The following is a 22,203-nucleotide window of genomic DNA, read 5'->3' as shown; positions in this document are numbered from 1 at the left end:
TGTATATATTCTCATTCTCTCTTGCTCTCTTTCTCTCTCTCTCTGACACAGATACACACAGCAATCCTTACTTTTGATCCTGCTTCTTCATCTGGTGCATTACTCTCTTATTTGTATCTCTAAATTACTTGCACCAGTTAAAGATATCTAACATTAGAAGATCTGAAGACAGCCCCGGTAGGCGAATTCCCATCCCTAAATCCCCAATACTTTCCACTTCCTTCGACCTCTAGGATACTTACACTATGGGCGTTCAATATCTGAAACCTCCACATGTAAACAGATTTGCAAAAAGAAAAAAAATGTATAGTGAAATGGGTTTTTTTAATGGGCCACTTTCAGAGAGGACTTCCCCTATATTGTTCTGGAGGGATGGGCAGCAATGTCTGCTTGTAATGCCTCTAAATCTGCTCAAAGAAGCCGAGCAAGGCACTGGAGTACCCACGCTGCAGATATTGTAGAAATTTACAGTAAATGTAGGTACACGATTGCAGCACGCTGCCCTATCGATTATGCAGATTGTGATCAATCTTCTCCCCTCTCCCAGTTCCCAAGCCTCTCTCCAAAGACCTCCAAATAAGTTGGTCTGTAACTGGCCATTCTCCCAAAGTAGGGGGGAAAAAGTCGTTTTTTAAAAAACAATAAATCCTCAAGTGTCCCCACTGAAAGGACTCAAGTCTTTTTTTTTATTCCAAAATGAATTTATGTTCTGTAATTTGCATTACAGCCAAGCGATCACCGTATGTCATATTCTTTAAAGGTACTTAACAAACCCCTTTTAAAAGTCACAAGAACCGGAGGCCAGAAAAAGGCAGTCAGCCTCCTTCTTCCATATAGTTCTTAGATCAAGTTTCAATAATTGAGACCAATAAAAATTGTCATATTTACCCTACTTCAAAGCAACAAGGGGTAAAAGTTAAAGAGTGGATGATATTTGAAAGGAGTTGTAATCAAAGAATTTGCCACAGTGTAAGGAATTGCACAACATTTTCAAAAGTCAGATTCTAAGCAAAAGATTAATTTGCAAAGTAAAATGTATTTTTAAAATTTAATAACTCCACAAAAGGCCTAAGAGTACTGAGTCCATACACATGTTATATACGCTGCAGAAAATACACTCTCAGATCTACTCCCCCAAAAGATATGCAAAAAAGATGTACATGAAAATGCATAATGTAAAATTCAGGAACATGGTTTTTGCATCTAATAAAAAAAAATACATGGAAAAGAGGAGTGGAGCAGGAAGAACGCTGAAAGTGGGGTACAGAACGTAAACAATCCCAGATTCTCGTGAAAGAGAGAGGGGGAGGGAGGAAGGAAGGAAGGAAGGAAGGAAGGAAGGAAGGAAGGAAGGAAAGAAGGAAGGAAGGAAGGAAGGAAGGGACGGAGGGAGGGAGGAAGGAAGAAAGAAAGGGAGAAAGAAGGAGAAAGAAAAAAAAAAAAAGAAAGAAAGAAAAGGAATCCTACATCTCTCAACTCAGCTGGCCAAAGAGAAGCCGGCCCGGCTAGGTCTCGTCCTGGCCGGCGGCACAGCCCCAAGCCCCCGAGAGCCCCTAGTGTCCAGGGCAGAGCCCCTCTAGGCGCTCACGGCGCTGCCAGTGGGGCAGGACGGAGAACGCGCAGGTAGAGGGTCGGGCGGTCGCCTCGCCCCCTCTCAGACCCCGCGGCTCTGGCCCGGCGGCCGCGTCCCCGGCAACTCGAGCTCTGGCATGGAAGGCGCCGGGCCGGCCAGCGGTGGCGGCGGCGGCCGCAGCAGCAGCGGCGGCCGCTGCGACTGCTCCCGGCCGGGTGCGCGCCCCGTGCGGCGGCTCAGCCCGGGGCCCCGACGCCTCTCCGGGTGGGGCAAAGTTGGGGGCCGGGAACGGCGGGGGCGGGGGCGCCCGGCACCGCGGACCCCCCCACCGGCTGCCGCCTTTGTCTCGGCGCCCGGACCCCGGCCGTCCTCCCGCCCTCGGCCCGCGCCCTGGCCGGCCCTGCCCGGCGGCGCCTCCAAACTCGCGGCGCGGGCCTCGCCCTGGGCGCCTCCACCCTCCCGGGGGTCGCGGGCTGCCGGCGGCTGCGGCGCGGGGGCCGAGAAGGTGGGGGCCGCCCGGGCTCGGCGGCGGCGGCGGCGGCGGCGGGAGGAGGAGGAAGAAGAAGAGAAAGAGAAAGTTTGGCGCAGGGGAAAGGAGAGCGGGACGCCGCGAGCGAGCAGGGCGCGGGCGCGGGGAGCGCGGGCGGCGGCGGCCGGGCGCGGGAGCCGGGAGGGGGCAGGACGAGCCCCATGCAAAGCAGCTCGGGCGCCCCGAGGAGCCCCGCGTCCGGGCGGCGGCAGCGGGAGGAGGAGGAGCAGGCGACGGCGGCGGCGGCGGCGGCGGCGGGAAAAAAAAAAGAGGGAAAAGTTGCCACTTACGCGGTTGCTTCTCCGGCGGCGGCGGCTGCAGCGGCGCTGCTGGCGGCGGCGGCGGCGAGAGCTGGCGGCGCTTTTAATCCCGAAAAGAGGCGCTCGGGCCGCGGAGCCCATCAAGGCAGCAGCGGCGGCTGGCGGGGGTCGGCGGCGACGGAGGACGCGCTGCGGGCGGCGGCGGCGGCGGCGGAGCTGGAGCGCGCTCGGCGGAGCCCGGGGCGGGAGGCGGCCGCGGCCGGGGAGCCGGAGCCGCCGCCGCCGCTGCCGCCGAGCAGCATGGTTGGCGGGGAGTTTGCAGCCCCCGGAGCGGGCAGGGGCCGCGGAGGAGAAGCGGCGGCGGCGGCAGCAGCGGCTCTAGGCTGTAATTGGGATGCAAAGCAGGCGGCGGCGGCGGCCGGGAGGAGGAGGAGGAGGCGGCGGCGGCTGCAGCGGTCGGAGGGGACGCGCTGGAAGTGGGAGCTGATGAGTGAAAAGAAAAAAAAGTCTTTGGATCTTTATTCTGCTAATTAGTTTCCTGCAAAAAATGGCTGTGATTAATTCAGTGCGCATGTGCTTCATTACCCAGGCACGACGGGAAGGGCTAATTAGCCACCTTCTGGATCAATAAGATTCAGCAAAAAAGAAAAGGGGGAGGTGGAGGGAGGCAGAGGGGAGGAAGGGAGGAAAAAAAAAAAAAACCAGGGGAAAGTGATGAGCAGGGCGAGGAGAGCAGGAAGAGAGGATGGGAGAAGAGCCCAGGAAGAGGGAGAGAGGCACCAAAAGTTTATGCATGTATTAAAAACACATACACGAGACACACGCGCGAGCACACACACACCCACACACCCCGAGAAGTGAAATGCAGAGAAGCAACAATAGGAACCTGGCTAAGATTTTTTTAAGATTCTTTTTTTTTTTCTTTCTCTTTTCTTTCTTTTCTTTCCTCTTTTTCTTTTCTTTCCTTTTTTCTTTTTTTCTTTTTTCTTTTTTTGGCAAATGCACCAATGTTTAAATTAAATAGGAAGAGCGCATCTTCAAAGAAGAGTAAGGGGGGGCAATCACGGAGTGGGGCAGCTTAAAGCAAAGATTTAAGTGAAAGAGCAGAGAAGCAGCAGAGACTTAGAATAGAGGCCACTTTAAATTGCAAATCTGAGACTTTTTTAAGGAGGAAAATTACCTCCCCTCTAATCAGAGGACAAATAAAGAAAATATGGAGAAAACTTTAACACGTACCATAGAGTAGAATATGAATATATATATATATATGTTAATATTGTCTTCTGAAATAAGACGAAATCAATCTTCTCTAGTTCTTTAAAGGAGAGGGGAAGAGGGAAGTGATGATTAGAAGAAATAAAAGGGGGAAAGTGAATCAGAACTGAAAGGGGGATAACTTAAGGAAAGACAAGAAAAGGAAAAGTTGCACTTGGAAACAAGTCCAACTTTTTACCTTTCTGGAGTTAAGAGAAAAGTAAAATCAATTTTCTCGTGTAAAACCTGGAAAGCAGATGTTTTCAAAACACAGGAAGCTATTTTGCCATCAAAAGCAGGGATGTAATAAAGGCAGTGAAAAATAATTTCAGACTAAATTCGTAAGAAAGAAAGCCAATATATTTAAATAGCGAGGAAAGGTCTAGAGTGGAGAAAGGGGGGAAATTACATACCCCTTCCCTAATGCCAAAAAAAAAAAAAAAAAAAAAAAAAGTCTTACAGCTACCTCCAAGAGTTTGGAGCAGAGTCTGGAAGCCAAAGGGCTTGAAATGAGAGGATGGATTTCAGATAAAGACTAGGAGCAGTACATCCCACCAGAGCCCAAAGGAGATCCCTGGAATCAAAGACAGGAGCCAGGGACCTTGCTACTGTACCGATTCCCAGTACATCAAAGGCATCACTTAGGCGGGTGTACGGTACCTCCAAAAAGCAAGCAAACAAACGCAGGAAGAACAAGAGTCAATCCCCCCCCCCCCTTTCAAATCCTAGCTTTAGCTTCACTGTGCTACTGCAACAGATTTTTTTATAATGACAAGTATGTATTTATGTAAGTTTTAAATATGAACTAGTACCATTGAAATTACAATGACTGGAATAAAATAAAATGCAATTTGCACTTCAAGTGATCTGCAAACAAATGTGAAAACATTTATGGTTTTGAAGGCATTATTAGTGCACCTTGTAACATCAGGTAGAGAGAATACGTGCACTAAAACTTATTTTTCTTAGAAAAAATGTTCTGCCCCAGCCTAGTTGGGTTATTTATTTTAGAAGGAATTTGGGAATTAATTGTGAAATCTGTTTGATTAGAAAGGAATTCTTCATTTTGAAAGATTTTCCAATGCTTTTAAGAGCATGCAGCTTCTTAGTCAAGACTAGGGGGAGAAAACCGCTTTAGGATTTTGCAGGGTTACCTCATCTAATCCTTCTAAATTCACTCTGGGAATAATGCTGTTTTATTTAGAAAAAAAGAAAATACATTTAGAAAAATCGGGGGTTTCCTCTCTATGAGCCAAATCTGGATTGCCATTCAAACTTTTCCTGGCTGCTTTTCCATTCTGGACAGTTGATCAATAAAGCCAAGTCCAGCCTGGCTTGCTACAGGTTTCACCAGTCAGTGCTTGCAAAACCTTTGTCATTTTCTAAAAATAAAAAAGCTAAAAGTTATTGTAGAAGAAGGGGCTTTTTTTTGTCCCCTGCACAATGTGTCTTTTGTGAGGTTAATGCCATTCTGGGCTCTCGATAGCCCTGGACAATGGGAACTCTCCAGGATCCTGCAGAGACCCTGGTTTTTTTCTCTCTTGATTTTTTTTTTTTTTTTAAGGGAAGGATGAAACATTCCTACAGTCCAAACACAACTTCTACTTTGATTAAATAAATATTTATCTTTATTGTAGCCATTGTATATTTTTACCTTCAGTTTGTCCGGTTTCTGATTATTATTTTAAAATTTTCATTGGCAACAGTTAACCTTTTTTTTTTTTTTTCCTTTCAGTCCAAAGTGCAGGTCAATGTAAAATGTAGCTGACTGAAGGAAGACTGGTAAATTCTGAATTTTTTCCATAACACATCAGGTAAGGAAAACTGTTCAGACCCTCAGGAGTATATTTACCTCCTATTTATGTCTTCACGAATCTGCATAAATCTGTTAATTTATTTTTTAAGATGTAGCAGAATTAAAATTCTCCTTGTAGATCTCACTTGAATGCTATGTATTTAATTTCTTTAAAAAATCTAAATAGTACTAAAAGCGAACTTGTAGCTTGTTTCTTATACAGAACGGCAGAGAGGAAGTCAGTATTTCCATTGGTATAGGCTATTTGGGGGAAACTCTGGATATAAAGGTATTTCATGTTGCAATATAGGAAAATGTCAGCTTAATCTGGTAAATACTTATGCTAATTTTACTGAGTGAATTCGTTGTAAGAAGGAGAGGTACCAAGCTTGTATGACTGAATTATGCTTAGGCAATAATCCAGCATCTATATAGATGATTTTATGTACAAAATGAAAAAAAGAACCAAGAAATTCCGAATCTAAATCCTTCATTTAGTTGGTAAAGGGGCAGAAAATTTTAGACCAATCTGTTTTGAAGATATTTACAGTAGGGAGAGAAAGTGGAATGTAGGCTAAATATTGCATTGATGTGTATATTTCTCTGCCTCTTGCTCAAAGGAATGGATATATACATATATAAACACAAAGATATATGCATAAGTGGTTACATGTACATTTGAATGACTTTAGATGTCTTTGCATCTGTGTGTGAATATATATGTGCACACAAATATACAAGGTGTGCATAAATGCAGGTACAATACAGAGCTATGTGTGTGCTCTCTCGCTGGTGGTTTTTTGTTTCCAAATCTGTTTGAAGTTACTTTTTTTTTTTTTTTTTTTTTTTTTTTGCAAATATAACATAGACATGTTGGTTTAATGATGAAGATGTGGATGGTGAATTTCAGTAAGAACCTGCTGCCCTGCGATTTTCAGAATCTGGGGTTGCAATGTGAGCAGCTGTTATTTGGTCCAAGGTGCAATGGGCCAGTCTTAAGGGGAAAGGGAGGTGAAGAGCATCTTAGGAGAGCTTACTTCCAAAGAGCCTAGTTGCTGGACCCTGGCTTTTCTTCTGCTGGGGCGGTTGAGAGACAAAAAAAAAAAAAAAAAAAAAAAAGGAGGAGGAAGAAAAAAGAAAACCCTGTGTGGAGGCAGGGGTGGTTGAAAGGACGCCTCTCGGTACAACTCTAGAGCTGGATCCAAGAGAAGGGTGGCGGGCTGTAGAATGTGCAGGTCCCTTTTTAAGTGTGTATGGTTATTCTAAGTCTATTGTATGTACGTGTTACTGTCCTTCCATTTGCCATGACAACATATGGATTCCATAAATGCAGACATGCCGAGTGCATCTGTCTGGCTAGTTAACACGATCCAAACATCCCTCTTCGTTCCGCTAACTCTGGCTCTTCCTTGGGCTCCCCGGCAGCGTTCGCTCCCGGCTGCCCAGCCCCGGCCCCAGGCTCGCAGCGCCCCCGCAGCCTCGCCCTTTTGTGGTCTCCTCGTGGGATCCAAGGTGCTATGCTGAGGGCTGAGGAGGCCGGCTGCTCGCGGTGCCGGGGGTCAGAGGCTCCGCTGCTGCCAGCCCTTGAGCACGCGCGTGGGGACGAAAGGGTTAAGCTGCCCGAGCCTGGGGAAGGGGCCGCGCTCATCCTGGAGTGAGGTGCAGTCACCAGCAGCTGTGATTTAGGGGTCAAGTCTTAGATCACCTTTCTCCGGGCTCTGGAAATGACAGAAGATGAGGTAGGGAGGGAGAGACAGGAGAGAGAGGCAGCCAGGCGCGGCACTGGGGGCTCCATTCATCCGTTCCTGCCCCCCACCCCCAGTCCACCTCCTGACGCCCAGACAAATTGAACAGTTCCCCTTTCTCTTTGGGGTGCGGGTGAGGTTATTCTGAACATCCAGAATTGCTCCATCGGCAGCTCTGTCCTAGGGTTAAACCACTATGCCCAGAGCCTCAACCACCAAATCAGAAAGTTTGCTCTTAATACGCCAGAGGGTGAGCAGCTGGGGCTGGATAAAAATTTGCGGAAGACAGGGGTGCCATCGGCAGGATGGGGGAATTTAGGCGTTGGTGCCAGCCCCTCAGACTCTGGTCATGCTCCTCAGTTGTGCACAGATGTACACAGTGGTGTCCATTACGTGCAGCTTCTGGCTTTGTGCCCATGTTCTCCGTCAAAAGCTTCATTCTTCCCCACCCCCCACCCCCAACTCAGGCAGCCTGGAGAATACTTTTGTCAAAATATTTTTTATGCCTGAAAGATAACCAAAAACCAAATTCAGATTTGTTTCTGAGGCGTTTCACTGGAAAAGAGCAGAGCGCCTGAAGTCCCCTTTTGTTTGGGTGCTGTGCAGCGGGTGCACCAGGTTGTGGGGCTCAGTGCCCAGGTGACGTGCTGGAGACCGTAGGTGCCCAGACACGGTGTCCACAACGGGTCTTTGATCGGGAAAGAGCTTCCCAAATTCACCCTACCAGGTTGCACTTGAGGACAATGACAGCTCTTTTGGAAAGTTACTCTAAGAAAAAGGAGTTTTTGGTGGGGGAAAAAAACTAGCTCTAAATGACAGAGAGAAAGGGGAACTAGATCCCTGGGGGACAGGAGGCAGGTGGGGGGTGCTGAGAGTAGACTGGGAGAGGAGGGAGGGAAGAGGTTGGCACATGAGGCATGTAGGGCATAGCCCGGGGAGGCTGGAGGATGTTTCCCCAGATGCTCCTTCCAGCTGCCAGAGTAAGCGGGAATCACCTCGATTTCAGCCTCTGCTTACAGGGCCAAAAACGGACCAGCTGGTTCAGAAGGCAGCTGAGGTCTGTCTTCTGATTCCTGCCACCCCCTAACCCCACCAGAGCCTCCAAACCGCGAAATCAAACCAAATTGGCCAGTCGAATCTAGAGAGGTTTCATCCCTGGGGCAAGGGGGAGGGAACAATTTTCATTTTTCCCTTTTGAACTCCGAATTCAAAAGAGACCACAATCTACTCTTGAGTGCCATCCCAGTACAAGGATTGTGGATATGTCTCATTCTTTCATTCTTGCCTCCCTCCCCGCCACTATTTCTCAGAAGTAAAACCTTTAAAGAACTAGTCCCCAACTTGGAGCGCCTGGGTCCTTGAAAGAATTCCAAATGATAAAGCCTGCCCTTCATTTGGAATATGTGGTGCATTGTGAAAATGCAAAGCAATTATTAGTCAGTTCCAAGGGTTGAGTCAGCTTCCCAGTTTCCTTTGCTCCTTCTCGATGGGAATCTGAAATCCATCCTTGGGGCTGGAGGTGCCTTGGAGCTGGTGGCTCTTGTGGGTTCTACACCGCCTGCACCACAGGCAAGTGCTGGCTTCCTTTTGGCGATCTGATACCAAAAGTTTGCACTACATCTCAAGCCTGGGGCGGGTGAAGAACAGAGGGAACTAACTAATCTCAGGGCAACAAAGTGCACAGCGTGAGGGCAAGAGACCCTGGGTCTGGTTAGCGTTCGCTTAGGGATTTCCAGGGGCAGAACTTGGGGACAAGGATCGACTTCCGACTTGCCAGCCAGAGGCAGAAAAAGGGATCCCTGAGAGGCACGGGCAGTGGGCTTGGGAGCAACTGAGACCTAGTGCCCATTTGCACACAGCCCGCTAGGGACGCTGGATGGGGAGTAGGTAGGTGCCCACGGTAGCACGTGCACTGTTGACACACAGCCACGCAGGCATGCGCTAACGGAGGGGTGCGCAGCTCAGCAGTCCCCCGATGCCTGCATTCTTGCAGGCATGGCTTGTTTAATAGCCAGGGAATTGAGTGCCTTACCCACCCCCTTTCTTTTTCTTGCTGAGAAATGTAAAAAGGGACCTATACCATATATATATTCTAAAGAAACATGTGCATTTTTTTCCTTGAAAAATATCTAGCGCCATAATATTTCTGATTTAAGGGGCAAGGGAAATCTTTGAAGTGAAGGGAATCAGTGGGGGACGGACTGTCTTTTCCTGATTTTTTGTGCCAGTTCTCAAAGCCAGTGATGGGATTTAAAATGAGAGCTTCCCAGTCCCCATCCGCCCTTCCACTCCATTTCGCTCTCTTTGCCCCAGAAAACATCTGCGGTAACCGACTGCACGTCTAAGGGGACAGTTTAAAGAGAAACAAGGTTCAGGGCGTGCATCAACTTTCTTTTTCTTTTTCAAATGAAGCTGAAAAAAAGAAATTCCAAGGAAAATTTAAGCAACAAACGACATCGAACAGATATTTTTCCAAAGCAAAAAGGTTCTAATTCGTTTGTTCCCCATTCTTAGAGAGTGAGAAAAAGGCAAACCCGATCTTCCTGCACAGAGCTGGCATGAAATTTGGGGGCAGCACTTGGTTAAGGCTGGAGGGCGGAGGGCAGGGCACGGCCCGTGGGCTCCAAGGAGCCCGGTGCGCAACAGGCCTGGGGTGTGCGGGCTGGGGTTCCCGTTAGCTGGCTCCCCGCCTGATGTCCTGGGAACCCAGACTGCGCTTGCTATGCCAGTATTCTTCGCCCAGGCATAGGGCGTGCCCTTTTGTGGCTGTTCTCCTGCCTCTGGGCTGGGCGTTTTAGAGACCAGGCACTGTTACCTCCTCCCCAAGATTCAGAACCACAGGTATCCCGACAGTTTCCCGAGTTCACTGAGCCAGGGCGCGAGTCCCTAACGCCTGGCACAACCAGTCCATTTCAGGAAATCTTTACTCTCCTGCCAGCTCGGGGCTCCCAACAGGAAGCCGGAGCGCTCAGGCCCCTGGCCAGGCCCGCTGGGGAACATACCCAGCATGTGACCGCTGCCCTGAGACCCAGGTGCCCCCTCGCAGGTGTGCGCATGGCATGGCCCCACGGTCCCTCGCCTTGGTGGGAAAGTGGCCCCTGGCACAGCAATTTCATCATCCATTGTGCCCCTGTGGGGCGCCCCCCAGGAAAACCAGCAGGATAGGGCCTGGCCCCAGAAGTCACCTGAGAAGGTGGGCAATGCAGTGGGCACAACTTGGATAAGTAGCCGGAGCTGCCCAGGCCCAGTGCCTGCCTCTCACTCACTTCACTTTTCCCGGCCTCTCGTGGTTCGATTCGCTCTCCACCACCCTCACTACATTCCCAGCCTCTTTCTGGTCACAGGTGCTCCAACCCCGTCCTGTGGGGCACCAAGGCGGGGACGCAGTGTCGACGGGTGGGGGCATTTGGGGTGGGGTTCCCAGGCAGCTGCTCCGGCTGAAGTCTGGGACCAGAGGGCGGTTCTGCACCCAGCAGCCCCCTGCAGAGCTGGGAGTGGAGAACCCCCTGGGCCCCTGCTCACTACTGAGGCGGCCGGAGCCAGGCTCACCAAGGAGGTGGGAGTGGATGTTGAAGCTTAGAGAGGGGCCAACTCCGAGAGTGCCCACGTCTGTGTTTGGTTCGGCACATCGCCCTCCCTCCCATTTTGTCTGGGAAGAAAAAGGAAAGCAGGCAGATTTGCACCGACCCCTCTTCCCGCAGTCTGGGAACGCCGCAGCAGGAAGAACTGCTCATAGCGACACTTAAGCCCCGACACTCGAATGCTAAAGGTTAAACTTACAGTCTTGGGGAAGGGCTTCCTGCCAGCTGGAACACCGTGCGGGTTGCCACAAGCTCTCCTCCACCCCGCACTACCCCCTACAGGTACAGCCAGCTTAATGGGCTTTTGACATTGGTGCACTTCAGGCAGAGGGGCCTGGGGGTGCTGGCTTTTTCCAGCCCCCACCTCCTTCCTTGTCTCCTCCATAATTCAGCATGTGGTTGTTTGTACCTGTTTTCCCTTGGGCTCCTTGACCTGTGGGTTCCAGCTAGTTCCTGCTGTGGAGTTGCAGTGAACCCTCCTTTGCGACAGAGACGTAGGTGCATACAGGTGGACACTTTGGAAGAAATCCCATGTCCCTTTGCTCAGGGTACCTGGTGACCCCTGCAACTTGGCACAGGCAAAACCAGCTAATACGTTGAACTTAGTGTCCAGCATGGAGGGTCTGCAGGGCAAGTGGGGCCATGTTTTCAGGCAGGGAAGGTTCTCCAAAAGGAACAGCCATAGAGACAGGGGTTCTCTATCTAAGGGACCCTGTGCTAGGAGCCTGGGACCAAGAACCCCTCTTCTCTCTCTCTCGACTTTCTCCTCCGCCCACCAATGATAGTGAGATTCAATCCAACACCCTTAAAAGGGGCATTCCTGCAGGATATTGGTGATGTAATAAAGGAGATGGTGGTTAGCTCTTAGAAGTCTATCAAACTGACCTTTTACTCCCCTCCCTCCTTCCTTGAAGCCCCTATACTTGTTGAGTACCTACTATGTGTTAGTTCCCTGAAACCTGCATGTAATTTACATGCAATTGCATTTTTTTCTCCCAATGTCTTTGAGAAACTAATATTATTAGTCCCGTGTCAGACTCAGAGATTAAGATCACATGGCTATGAAGTAGCTCTGATTGAATTCGAACCCAGATCCATCTGGCTTTAAAGCTATTTCTATTACACTGTCTGCCTCTCAAGGTCAGGAGAGCCAAGGACCCAAGGGAAAATAAGAGACTGAGATGCAACACAGTTGGGCTGAGGGGAAGGAAAGAAAAATAATCTGGGAAGGGTGCTCTGGTTTTGATATGGACTCTGGGCTAGGTTCAGGGCTAAGAGACATGTCTCTGAAAATCATAGCAGGCATTGTCCAAAGGCCAAAAGATAGAAATGACAATAAAATACAACATGAACAAGGGCCCAGGATGACAGCAACACACTATCACTCCTGCAACAATTGCCCAGTGTACCCTTGGATTTGCAGGTCTGCACTGGCTACACCAGGGTAAGTTCATGCCAGGCCTTTTGTTGTTTTTTTCTTTGTAAATTTTCTTACTGTCTGAAGCTCATACAAGTTCCTAACTTCTGTGAGTCAGCAGGGCTAACAGGAAGAGGTGATCAGATGACCAGTTACTCATGAACGAATATGAGGAAATCAAGAAAATTGGGGAGAGGGCAGCAACATCCAAATGTTCGGGGGGGTCTCCTGGCCGTGGGGCAGGAAGGGTACATATGGCAGCACTTGCAGCACCCTCAGAAGAAAAATGCCCACTTTGTCAATATTGAGGTTTGGCTATGGGAGCGTCTTCCACCAACTCTGGCCTCCACATGTGCGTGCAGGCCCTGAAGCACTCCTTGGAGGGGAAAGGGGTCTGCAACAGCGAGAGGATGTGGAGGTCTGGTCATTGACAGGGGCTGATGTCTCTCCGTTGTTCAGCTGGGTTGACTGGGGCTGCAGAGTGTGAGTAACTAACTGGGCGGGAGTGAGGGGCTGCTGAAAGCCTTGTTAAGGAAGTACTCCTGACCAGGCAATCCAATTACATAATGCTGCAAAAAATAACTCTGGGCCGGGAGTCTTGTCAGAGTGACGTATTTTGTTAATGGATAGGGGTATCAAATATCTATCTTTCAGCCCAAGGGCTGAAAGTATGCTTGTGGCCCTGATGGACTGGCCCTCTCCCCACCAAACAGGGGAAGTTGGGGATGAGGGGAGAATGAGCAAGGATGCACATATTTCTCTCCTTTTTGCCCCAGGTGAACTAAAGCCCACTCTTCAATTTAGCTGTATTCTGCCAGCTCTAAGACCATGTGCAGAGTCACATGTACTCAAATCAGTCTTGCAGTGGTCCGTGCTATACACAGATCAAGGAAGGCTGAGGGAGAGAAATGAGGGGAGATAGAGGAAGGAACAGGAAGGAAAAGAATGAAAGGGTTTTTGTTTGTTTGTTTGTGTTGTTAATGGAGCAGGGTGGAGGTGAGTCTGTCTTGCTGTTACTGTCTAGACTAGACTAGGTCTCCACTGCAATGACCAACGAGTGATTTAAAAGTGCCCCCCGGGAACCCCTTCAACCCTGAAAAACTGAGACAGTCTGTCATTTTCCCTCCACAAGCGTTGGTCAAATTTCCACAAGGACATAGAAAACTATGACCAAAATAAAGTAGATCCTTTTAATTGAAAATTATTCAAAGAATGACCTAAATAAGCTATTGCATCACAGATGTGAAGGCCCTATTTCTGGAATTTGAAGAAAGAGTCATATACTTTTCCCCTAACCCCCACCATTTTTCATTCTAGAGCTTTTCAGGTGGAAAAACTACCTGTTCCAGCCACTTCGCTCTTCTAGCTGAAAACTTCCCAGACATGCCTTTCTTTGCCTTTCTAAAATGCTGTGAGCCCCTGCCATGTTTTGGTTGGGGACTGTTTCATATCATTTTTTTAAAAATCTGCTTGAAAGTCATAGTAACTTGTCTTTTTTCCCACCTAATCTCTTTCATGAGGTCTCAGTTCCTCCCTGTGGCATCATGGTCACATACTGAGCTGTATCAAACTCCTTTAATATATTCTCCTTGAGTCTGTTAGCATTTTCTTTTTCCTAATGTTGATAATCACAGCATCTGATCCTTTCATTCTAAACTGCAGCCTTCTAATCCATCCTTAATCTAGACCCATCTGACCCTCTTCCCAAGGAGACCAATGAGGATAAGTCATCCCCTGCGCCAGACACTCACAGCATCCCAGCTTAGATTTACATTCATCCCCACCTCCATTCTTTTTAAAAATCAAAATGTCTCTAAACTCCTTGAGCTAATTATAAAGGCAAATCCCTTTCCCTCCCTGAGTCATATTCCTAGGCTGGTAAAAACGCAGTTCCACTCAGAGACCACCTTGTCGCAAACATGAAAACGGGATTGTTTAGGACGCAGCAGAGAGGAAAGGGTGAAGCGCCAGCGCCTCCGGCCCTCCCCCCACCGGCGCTGCCTTTATGGAGTCTATTTCCAGTCTGTTTACCTGGAAAGAGCCACGTGACCGACCCAGAAGGAAATGCTGACATCATTGTCTCTCTCTCACACATGTGCGGCCTCCCGCCCTCCCAGCCGCTCTGCCCACGTTCCGGCATCCATCCCCTCTGCCTCTCCAGCACCCGGCCCCTCCCCCAACACTCACGCCTTCTCCCCCTTAGACTCTCTCTCTTGTCACACTTTCCTTTGTTTTCTTTTTCCTTGTGGGCTGCCTCATAGATGGTCTTGGACAGACGGACACACACAGACACACACAGACACACGCGCGCGCACACACTTCTGGGTCCCTTTTCCTTTTCTTTCAACAAGCCTTTCTTCCTCTTTCAATCCCTTTCAGACCAGTGGCCATTGAGTCTTCATTCTGTTTTAAAAATACACTTCCTCTTTCTCTGTAGATTCAAGCTTACTAAATTAAAAAAAAAAAAAAAAAAAAGTCTGGCAGTCCTAGAAAACCTTCCAGGCCAAGGCTGGGGGAAGGGCATTGCAAGGCTGCTCTGTCCAGCCACTCAATTTCCTGCTTCAGTGGGCTTGGAGATTTAGGTGTTGGGGGTTTGGTCAAACATGCCTTCTTTATTTATTTATTTTCAGTCTTTTCCCTTCCAGTTTCCCTCCCACTTTCCCGTCACTGCCGCCCGCCCTTCTCCACAACCAGATCATGGTCAGGGCAGCTCTTGGCCTTGCGGGGAGAAAACATGCAACTGGCTCCTGGGCTTTCCTCTGCTGCTGTAGCAGCTGCTGCCACTGCTCCTCATTCTGTCAGGGGACGAGGAGGCTTCTCCGCATCCAGCCTGAGACCGGGGTGCTGGGGAGACCCCCAGGCAGAGAGAAGGGACAATGGGCAGGGTCAGTGCAGGTGCCTCCTGCTTGTTCAGAGGGCTCTTTATACGGGGAACTGTGTGACAGGGCTCTGGGGTCCAGCTGCCCCCAGGAAGCTTTCTTGGTGCACGTGGGCACTAAGGCAGAGCCTGCAGTTTAGAGGAAAGGTTTACTAATGGCATGGGAGCCTCAGACTGTCCATCTGTTCTTACAGAAAGGTGGGAATGTGATGTCCCTGGAAACTGCCTCAAAAGCAGACCCCAGGGTAGTGAAGCCAGCGGGTACAACGACGGGGGGTGGGGGGGTGGGGGGGTAATCAAAGCGAACGGCTTACTCGGGCAGGAGGCAGACTATCACCCTTTCCCCCGCCTCCCGTCCTCGGCTGTAATGTCCTGGGCTCGCGCACCTTTTGGCTTGGAGTGGGGGCCATGAGGTGGAAGGACATCTGGAAAGGTCATGCAAGAGTGAGACCAGGACTCACGTGTGAACTCAGAACCCACAACATGCGTTCGGGTGAGGTCTACCAGGAGGCCATAAGCAGTTTCATGGGCATATTTACCGCGGAGTGATGGTGAAAATCAGAAGTACAGCAGCCTGCTGGAAGACCGTAGAAAAACCCAGAGATGAGAAATGAGAACCTCAATGTTAAAATAGTACTGCTCTTCAGTGTTCAGATGTTTTCCTATATCTAGAGAAATACTTCCAGTACTGTGCCCATTAAAATGGCCCTGGGAGCTAGTAAGGAAGAATTCAGATGTGAAGTTTTACCTCCCAGAGGCCTTTTCACAGACCAGTATACAAAACTGGCAGGAGGGTCTGGTTGAGGAGGTCCCGTTATAGATATGACTCTTCAGGCATGTCAGGATCTTAATCCTCTTCAGATGTGCTGAATCCAGAACCTTCTATAAGCTTTTGAAATAGTCTGTACAAGTTCTCATTTTAAACTTCTAAATGTTATAGGCCAAGGACTTGCTGTTTTGAGTTGTCAATTAGGTAGATAGCTCTTCTGGTCAAATAAATGATTTTTGTGGTTTTAGAACCCAGATAAAGTGGTATTGAGAGTTTCAGTGTTATTCTGATCTTCTCCATGAATATTTATGGGGCCCTGGCTGAATTAAAGTACAAAAGAATGAGGTACAACACAGGTTCCAAACACCCTGGCTGTGGGTTACAGATGCTTCTGTCATGGATTCTACACTATCGAATTATTATCAATGTTTATCAAATTAAATCCCAGAGTGCTAGAGAGAGGTGATAGAGGGTGGTGGGAATTATGTGCGTGCACACACACACACGCACACACACACACACAAAACCTACATCTGTGTTCTAGGTCTTTTAGCACAGTACCTTTCAACTTTGGAGGGGTCTGGGAGAGAGTATGCGGGAAGTTCTCCCATCCTTGAGTGGAGCTCAGGCTCACCTCCTCATGTGTCCCAGGCCAGTGTTGGAGTTGACATCACCCTGCTCCTCGTATTCAGCTCTCCAGGCAGAATTCCTGGACTAGTTTATAACTATCCAGACACCAAAATAATATCAGTAGAATCCCTTTGCTTCACTACTCAATACCTGTGATGATATGGAAATGCACATGCATTTACGAACAGATATATATTCATGCTGAGTTACCCCACCTGCTTCCCCATCTTGCACCATATGGAGTACACACCATCTGCATCTCCATAAATGCCCACAGTGCTAATTGGTACTCAGTGATGTGCCTATGGTGAACAGAAGGATAATGATAATGTTGATGATGATGATGATGACAATGATGACGGCACTGAATTGCTAATAATGATTTCAGGATGAAAAGAGTTCTGGGCACAGAGATGTGCTTAACAAAGGCTGACTGACTAAATGAATAAAGTTTAGGTCTTCCACTGAGTGTTTTTCTGAGATCTGGTTCTTTACTTAAAAAAATTACTTTTTAAAAGGAGACAGTCTCAACAAGCTTGTGGGCTGGGCTAAAATGGCATAACAGTAATACAAGGTAGACTGACAATCACTTTTCTTCATTGGTATATTTAAAAATATGATTCAGTTATCTAATACTCTCCCTCAAGGAAAATGGCCACAGGACAGAAAGTCCTTTGCAGGTACCTAGAGCATGAACCTCTTTCCTAATCTGCTCAGGGCAGGACATCAGAGAGTACAAACATGCCTCCTACTCAAAGCATGAAGAAAGTCTGCAGCCAGAGATGGAAGCACCTCTCAGGGATGCACGATATATATACCAATAAAGAGATTAAAGCATATAGAAAAGTAAAATAGTATAAGAAAGAGCTCCTTAACTACTTGGAAGAATTAAGATCTTTTCTTAAGACTGAGTGAAAAAAGTCACCAAAGACTTGGGTTGTAGTCACAGCTCTGCCACTAAGAGCCAAATGGCCTCAGCAAGGCAATTAATCCTTGGAGTGTGTTTTCTCCTTGTAAACTTGAGATAACAGTACACACCCTGCAGGGCTGAAATGGTAGATTTAAAGTGTCTAACACAATGCCTGGCACCTGGCAGGTGTTCAATACGTGGTAGGAATGATTAATATTATCCTGGTACTAGTTACCTGTCTGCACTTCTGGGCTAGAGTGTGAAGATCAAATAATTGTGGAAGTACTGCATGAGCTAGAGAGCCTTAAACAAATCTAAGATGTTCTTTTTAGGTACTATTGGGCTCTGGGTTAAATTTATTAATATAGGGAAATGGGGCATTGAGATAAAGATATATTATCAAGGACAAACTTTCTCCATATGCAGATATCTGATGTACCTAATTCCAGCCACAAAGTTACTGACATATGAGGAATACAAGCGCCTACCAGACTTCCTCAAGGGGAGTGAGGTGGGTGGAGTCTTGTGAAGATTAATGGTAAAAATGACACACAGATTATTAAGGTGCTTGGGCTCCCTACAGCAGAGGGGATATGTAAGTCCAAGCAATAATCATCAACGTACCATCCTTACCATTTCTAGCAGTAGACATTCCTAGGCTGGAATAGGATTTCCAGAACTTATCTTTGCTTTTTGGAATTAGAGTATGACAGATTTATTTCCTCACGTCTCACTTGCTTTCAAAGTTATTGTTTCCTCTTATTTTTCCCCTCTTTGGTGACAGAGAAGCCTGAGAACTGATTCTGTCAGGAAGTTCTTGGGGAATTTTCAGAAGGATGTACAATTGGGGTATATGAACGACTGTGAGCAACTAGCATTTATTTTATTAAAAAAATATATTCATAACCAATCTTCTGAGCATACCCAAGTAATCAAAATCATGAATGGCAAACATCGAATAAATTTTTCAGGACTCGGGGATCCTTTTGGAGTAAGTTTTTATCATTTCTTCCCCTTAAAGCAGATCAGGTAACCTTTCTTGCAGCTGGGTCTCTCAGAAAGGATGTGCTATTAAATTCAGACCATAGGAAGGAGCTCCATTTCTCCCTGGATATCTACTGCCACTCCCCAAATTTTCTGAATTTATCGACCAAGATGTTGGATGGAACAGGTTCAAGCATCTTGCTAAATGAAATATAGATTACATTTATCATTTCCCCTCAATCTACTAAAATCTTGTTACTCTTTCATGGAAGGAAATGAATCAGTTTGACAGGACTTGTTCTGACAAGTGATATAAGTTCCCAACACTGTATTCACTATAGATTATTCTAGAAATGATTTGGCAATCATTTTTTCCAGGTAAAGTTCCAGATTAGGACATTACAAACTTCCCTTTTGCTTCTTCAAAGTAGAAGCATTAATCTTAGTTCTTTCCAGTCTTTACAACTTCTTAAAAATGAAGCTACTCTCCAACCATTTTAGCCAAAAATAACAATGCTCTTATAAAAAACTTTTACCCTGCAAGAAATATACCTTTTTTATTTTGAAAAAATGTATTTCTATAAGTATTTATGGAATATTTAAAAATAGATCATGCAGAGGGTAGCTCAGTTGGTAAGAGCATCATTCCAGTACACCGAAGTTGCATTTCGATCCCCAGTCAGGGCATGTACAAGAATCAACCAATGAATGCATCAATAAGTGGAACAACAAGTTGATGTCTGTCTCTCTATCTGTCTCTCTCTCTCAATGCAAATATTTCCTGAGCTTTGGAGCCCAAACCTTCCAGGTCCCTCCAAATCCCTTCCTCCTTCACTTAGTTCTCTCTCCCTCTTCCTGTACCCACAGTGCACCTGCCCCCAACACTCTGATAACTTTCTTTAATTATTCCATTTCTCTTTGGAAACCTACACATACTCTATTCTCTTCTATTAAAATCAAAGCTTCCCTGGATGCTACCACCTATTCAACATGCCACCCTTCCATTCACTATCCAACTTCCTTAAAAAATCATTTAAACAGGTTCTTCAGTCTATGACTAAACACCTCCAAGTCTGTGGATGGCTCTGATTATGTCATTGTTTTGAGCCAAAATTGATTCCTTGGCGGTTCTTGCCCTCTGTTTCTAGTGTCATCCTCTGAGATCATACAAAGAAAGTTTAATAACCTGATGCAGACAACTTCTCTCCTGTCCTATCTCCTTCTCTCTGAACTTCCTGAGCTAGGAATTGCCAGTTCCTTCAACTGTTCTTTATATGACCTAGTCCTGAGTTGCTTTACCTCCCTGTTTACAGTTTATCTCTTAAAGGTTTGTGGCCAAGATTAAATGTAAATTTATACATCTGCCATGCCTGGCACAATACAGCAGGGTTCTCACTTCCTTTGTTCTCTTCATTACACTTCGCTCAGAACTAATATTGAATCCTCCTGCTGCTAAGTTAAGCCTCTAAGATAGTCGTTTGCAAAGTATGATTCATGGAGCTTCTATCAATATGTCAAAATGACCTAGGAAGCTTTAATAAATGCAGATTCTTGGGGCCCACCTCAAACGTGTTTAATCTGATAATCTGGGGTGATACCTGGGAATCTACGTTTTAAACAAGTATGACATGATTTTTTAAAATTTTTTGAGTTTTAGACAAAGGGAGAAAGAAACTTTGATTTGTTGTTCTACTTATTTACACATTCATTGGTTGATTCTTGTAGCTGCCCCGATCAGGAATCGAATTTGTAACCCTTTGGTGTACAGGATGACGCGCTAACCAACTGTGCTACCCAGCCAGGGCCCAGATGATTCTTAATACATGCAAAATCTGGGGGAAAAAAATGCTTTCTCAACATCTGTTGACAAGCCTGGCCCCCTCCTGCTGTGGTTGTGCAGATGGGTTTTTGGATCCAAGACAAGACCTTCCATTTTCTTGCATTATATTTCATCTTGTTGGGTTTGGTGCATTGCCTCAGTCCATCAAAATCTGTTGAGTGCTTTACTCTGCAACATATGACTTCATGACAACTACACATGGATTAAGACCAAAAATCTTAATGTCGCAGCACAAGGAACATCCCTTCATAACTATAGTCAACCAATTACTAGCCAACTCATACTTCACCCTTTTTCCCATGAGGTAAATGGACAAACTGTCATTTGTCATGTTGCCAAATGCCTCGGTAAAGTCCGGATGTTTTTTGTTTTCCCTATTTCCCTGATCCACTGGTCTATACCAATCCTGTCAGAGAGAGAAATGAAGCATTCTCACATGCCATTTACATATGCATTGTAGAATCCGTGGCCAGGCAATTGACCAGAGTGTGTAGAATCCACCTTCTTTTCCTGGGACCTTTTTCTGAAAACCTGTGGAACTTAGGTTATAGGACCCTTGACTTTTATTATAAATGTTCCTGTCTACATTTTGACTCTACTACTAGACAAAGAGCTCTTAAACACTGAAGTTGTGTCTTATGTGTCTCTAAATATCTCATGGTAACTAGCACAATGTCCTCCGCAGTGACTTTTTTTTTCAGTGAATGCATTTTGTATTTTATTCCCACTAATTTACTTTCATTCTGGTACAAGATGAAAGCAGACTCTGTAGTGGATATTGGGAGACTATGCTTCTCAGGCATGAGAAAAGGTATGCTTTAACAGATCTCTGTAGCCCAATTGTCCCTCTTCGTCACTGTTCCTTCATAAGAGCTTGCTAGAATTAAGTCAATCTTTGAAATGAAGTGAGATGAAAACACTGAGAAATGATGACACAGTTTCTGAAACATCACAGCTTTACTAGAATCTGTCACTGTTGCCAAGTGAGACATAAGAAAGAGCCTTTCTCCAAAACCATGGCCCACTGGAGTCACCCAAGTCAGCATAACATGCAAATAAGATTATTATGGGCTTAAATCTAATGCGATCCATTGAGATGATACAGACAAAGTACATCAATAGGTCACGAGATGGCTGCACAAGGAAATCTAGCTTCCTTCTACATCACAACTGCTAACGCATCAGAGTAATTCTCTGATGTATGAGATAGTGAAGGTAAACAACTATAAATGAATGGTGGTCACACCTTATCTTCCCTGTTTCTCATAGGCTTGAGAGGGTTCGACAAATACTCCACAACAGTTCCCTACTGGAAAAGCCACATAGCCCCAGCTCCACATACCTGTTCTGCATGAGGTGTAGGGCAGTGGTTCGTAACTGGGGGGTGGCTTTGCCTCCACCCCACCCAGGAACATTTGGCAATGTCTTGGGACATTTTTTTGGGTGGCACATAGGTGCCACTGGCATCTAGCAGGTAGAGGCCAGGGATGCTTCTAAATATTTTACAATACACAGGACAGCTGCCCTCAACCAGCAAAGAATTATCTGGCTCGAAATGACAATAATAATTATCTCCATGAAAATTTTTCTTTTTTTTAAAGTATATTTTATTGATTATGTTGTTACAGTAGTTTCAATTATTTTTCCCTTTGCTCCCCTCTGCCCAGTACCCCCCTTTCCCCAGCAATCCCACCCCCCTTAGTTCATGTCCATGGGTCATGCATATATGTTCTTTGGCTTCACCCTTTCCTATATATTCTTAACTTCTCCCTGTCTAGTTTGTATGTACCAATTATGTTTCTTAATCCCAGCACCATTTCCCCATTTCTCCCTATTCCCCCTCCCAGCTGATAACCCTGCAAATTATCCCCATACCTATGACTCTGTTCCTATTCTGGTTTGCTCAGTTAGATTTTGTTCTTATTTTTTAGATTCAGTTGTTGATAGTTTTGAGTTTGTCATCATTTTAATGTTCATAATTTTGATCTTTTTCTTAAGTAACTCCCTTTGACATTTCATATAATAATAGTTTGGTGAT

Source organism: Furipterus horrens, unplaced genomic scaffold (genome assembly GCF_987537825.1).
Source record: "Furipterus horrens unplaced genomic scaffold, mFurHor1.1.pri manual_scaffold_13, whole genome shotgun sequence".
Taxonomy (NCBI): Eukaryota; Metazoa; Chordata; class Mammalia; order Chiroptera; family Furipteridae; genus Furipterus; species Furipterus horrens.
Note: the sequence above shows the minus strand (reverse complement) of the source record.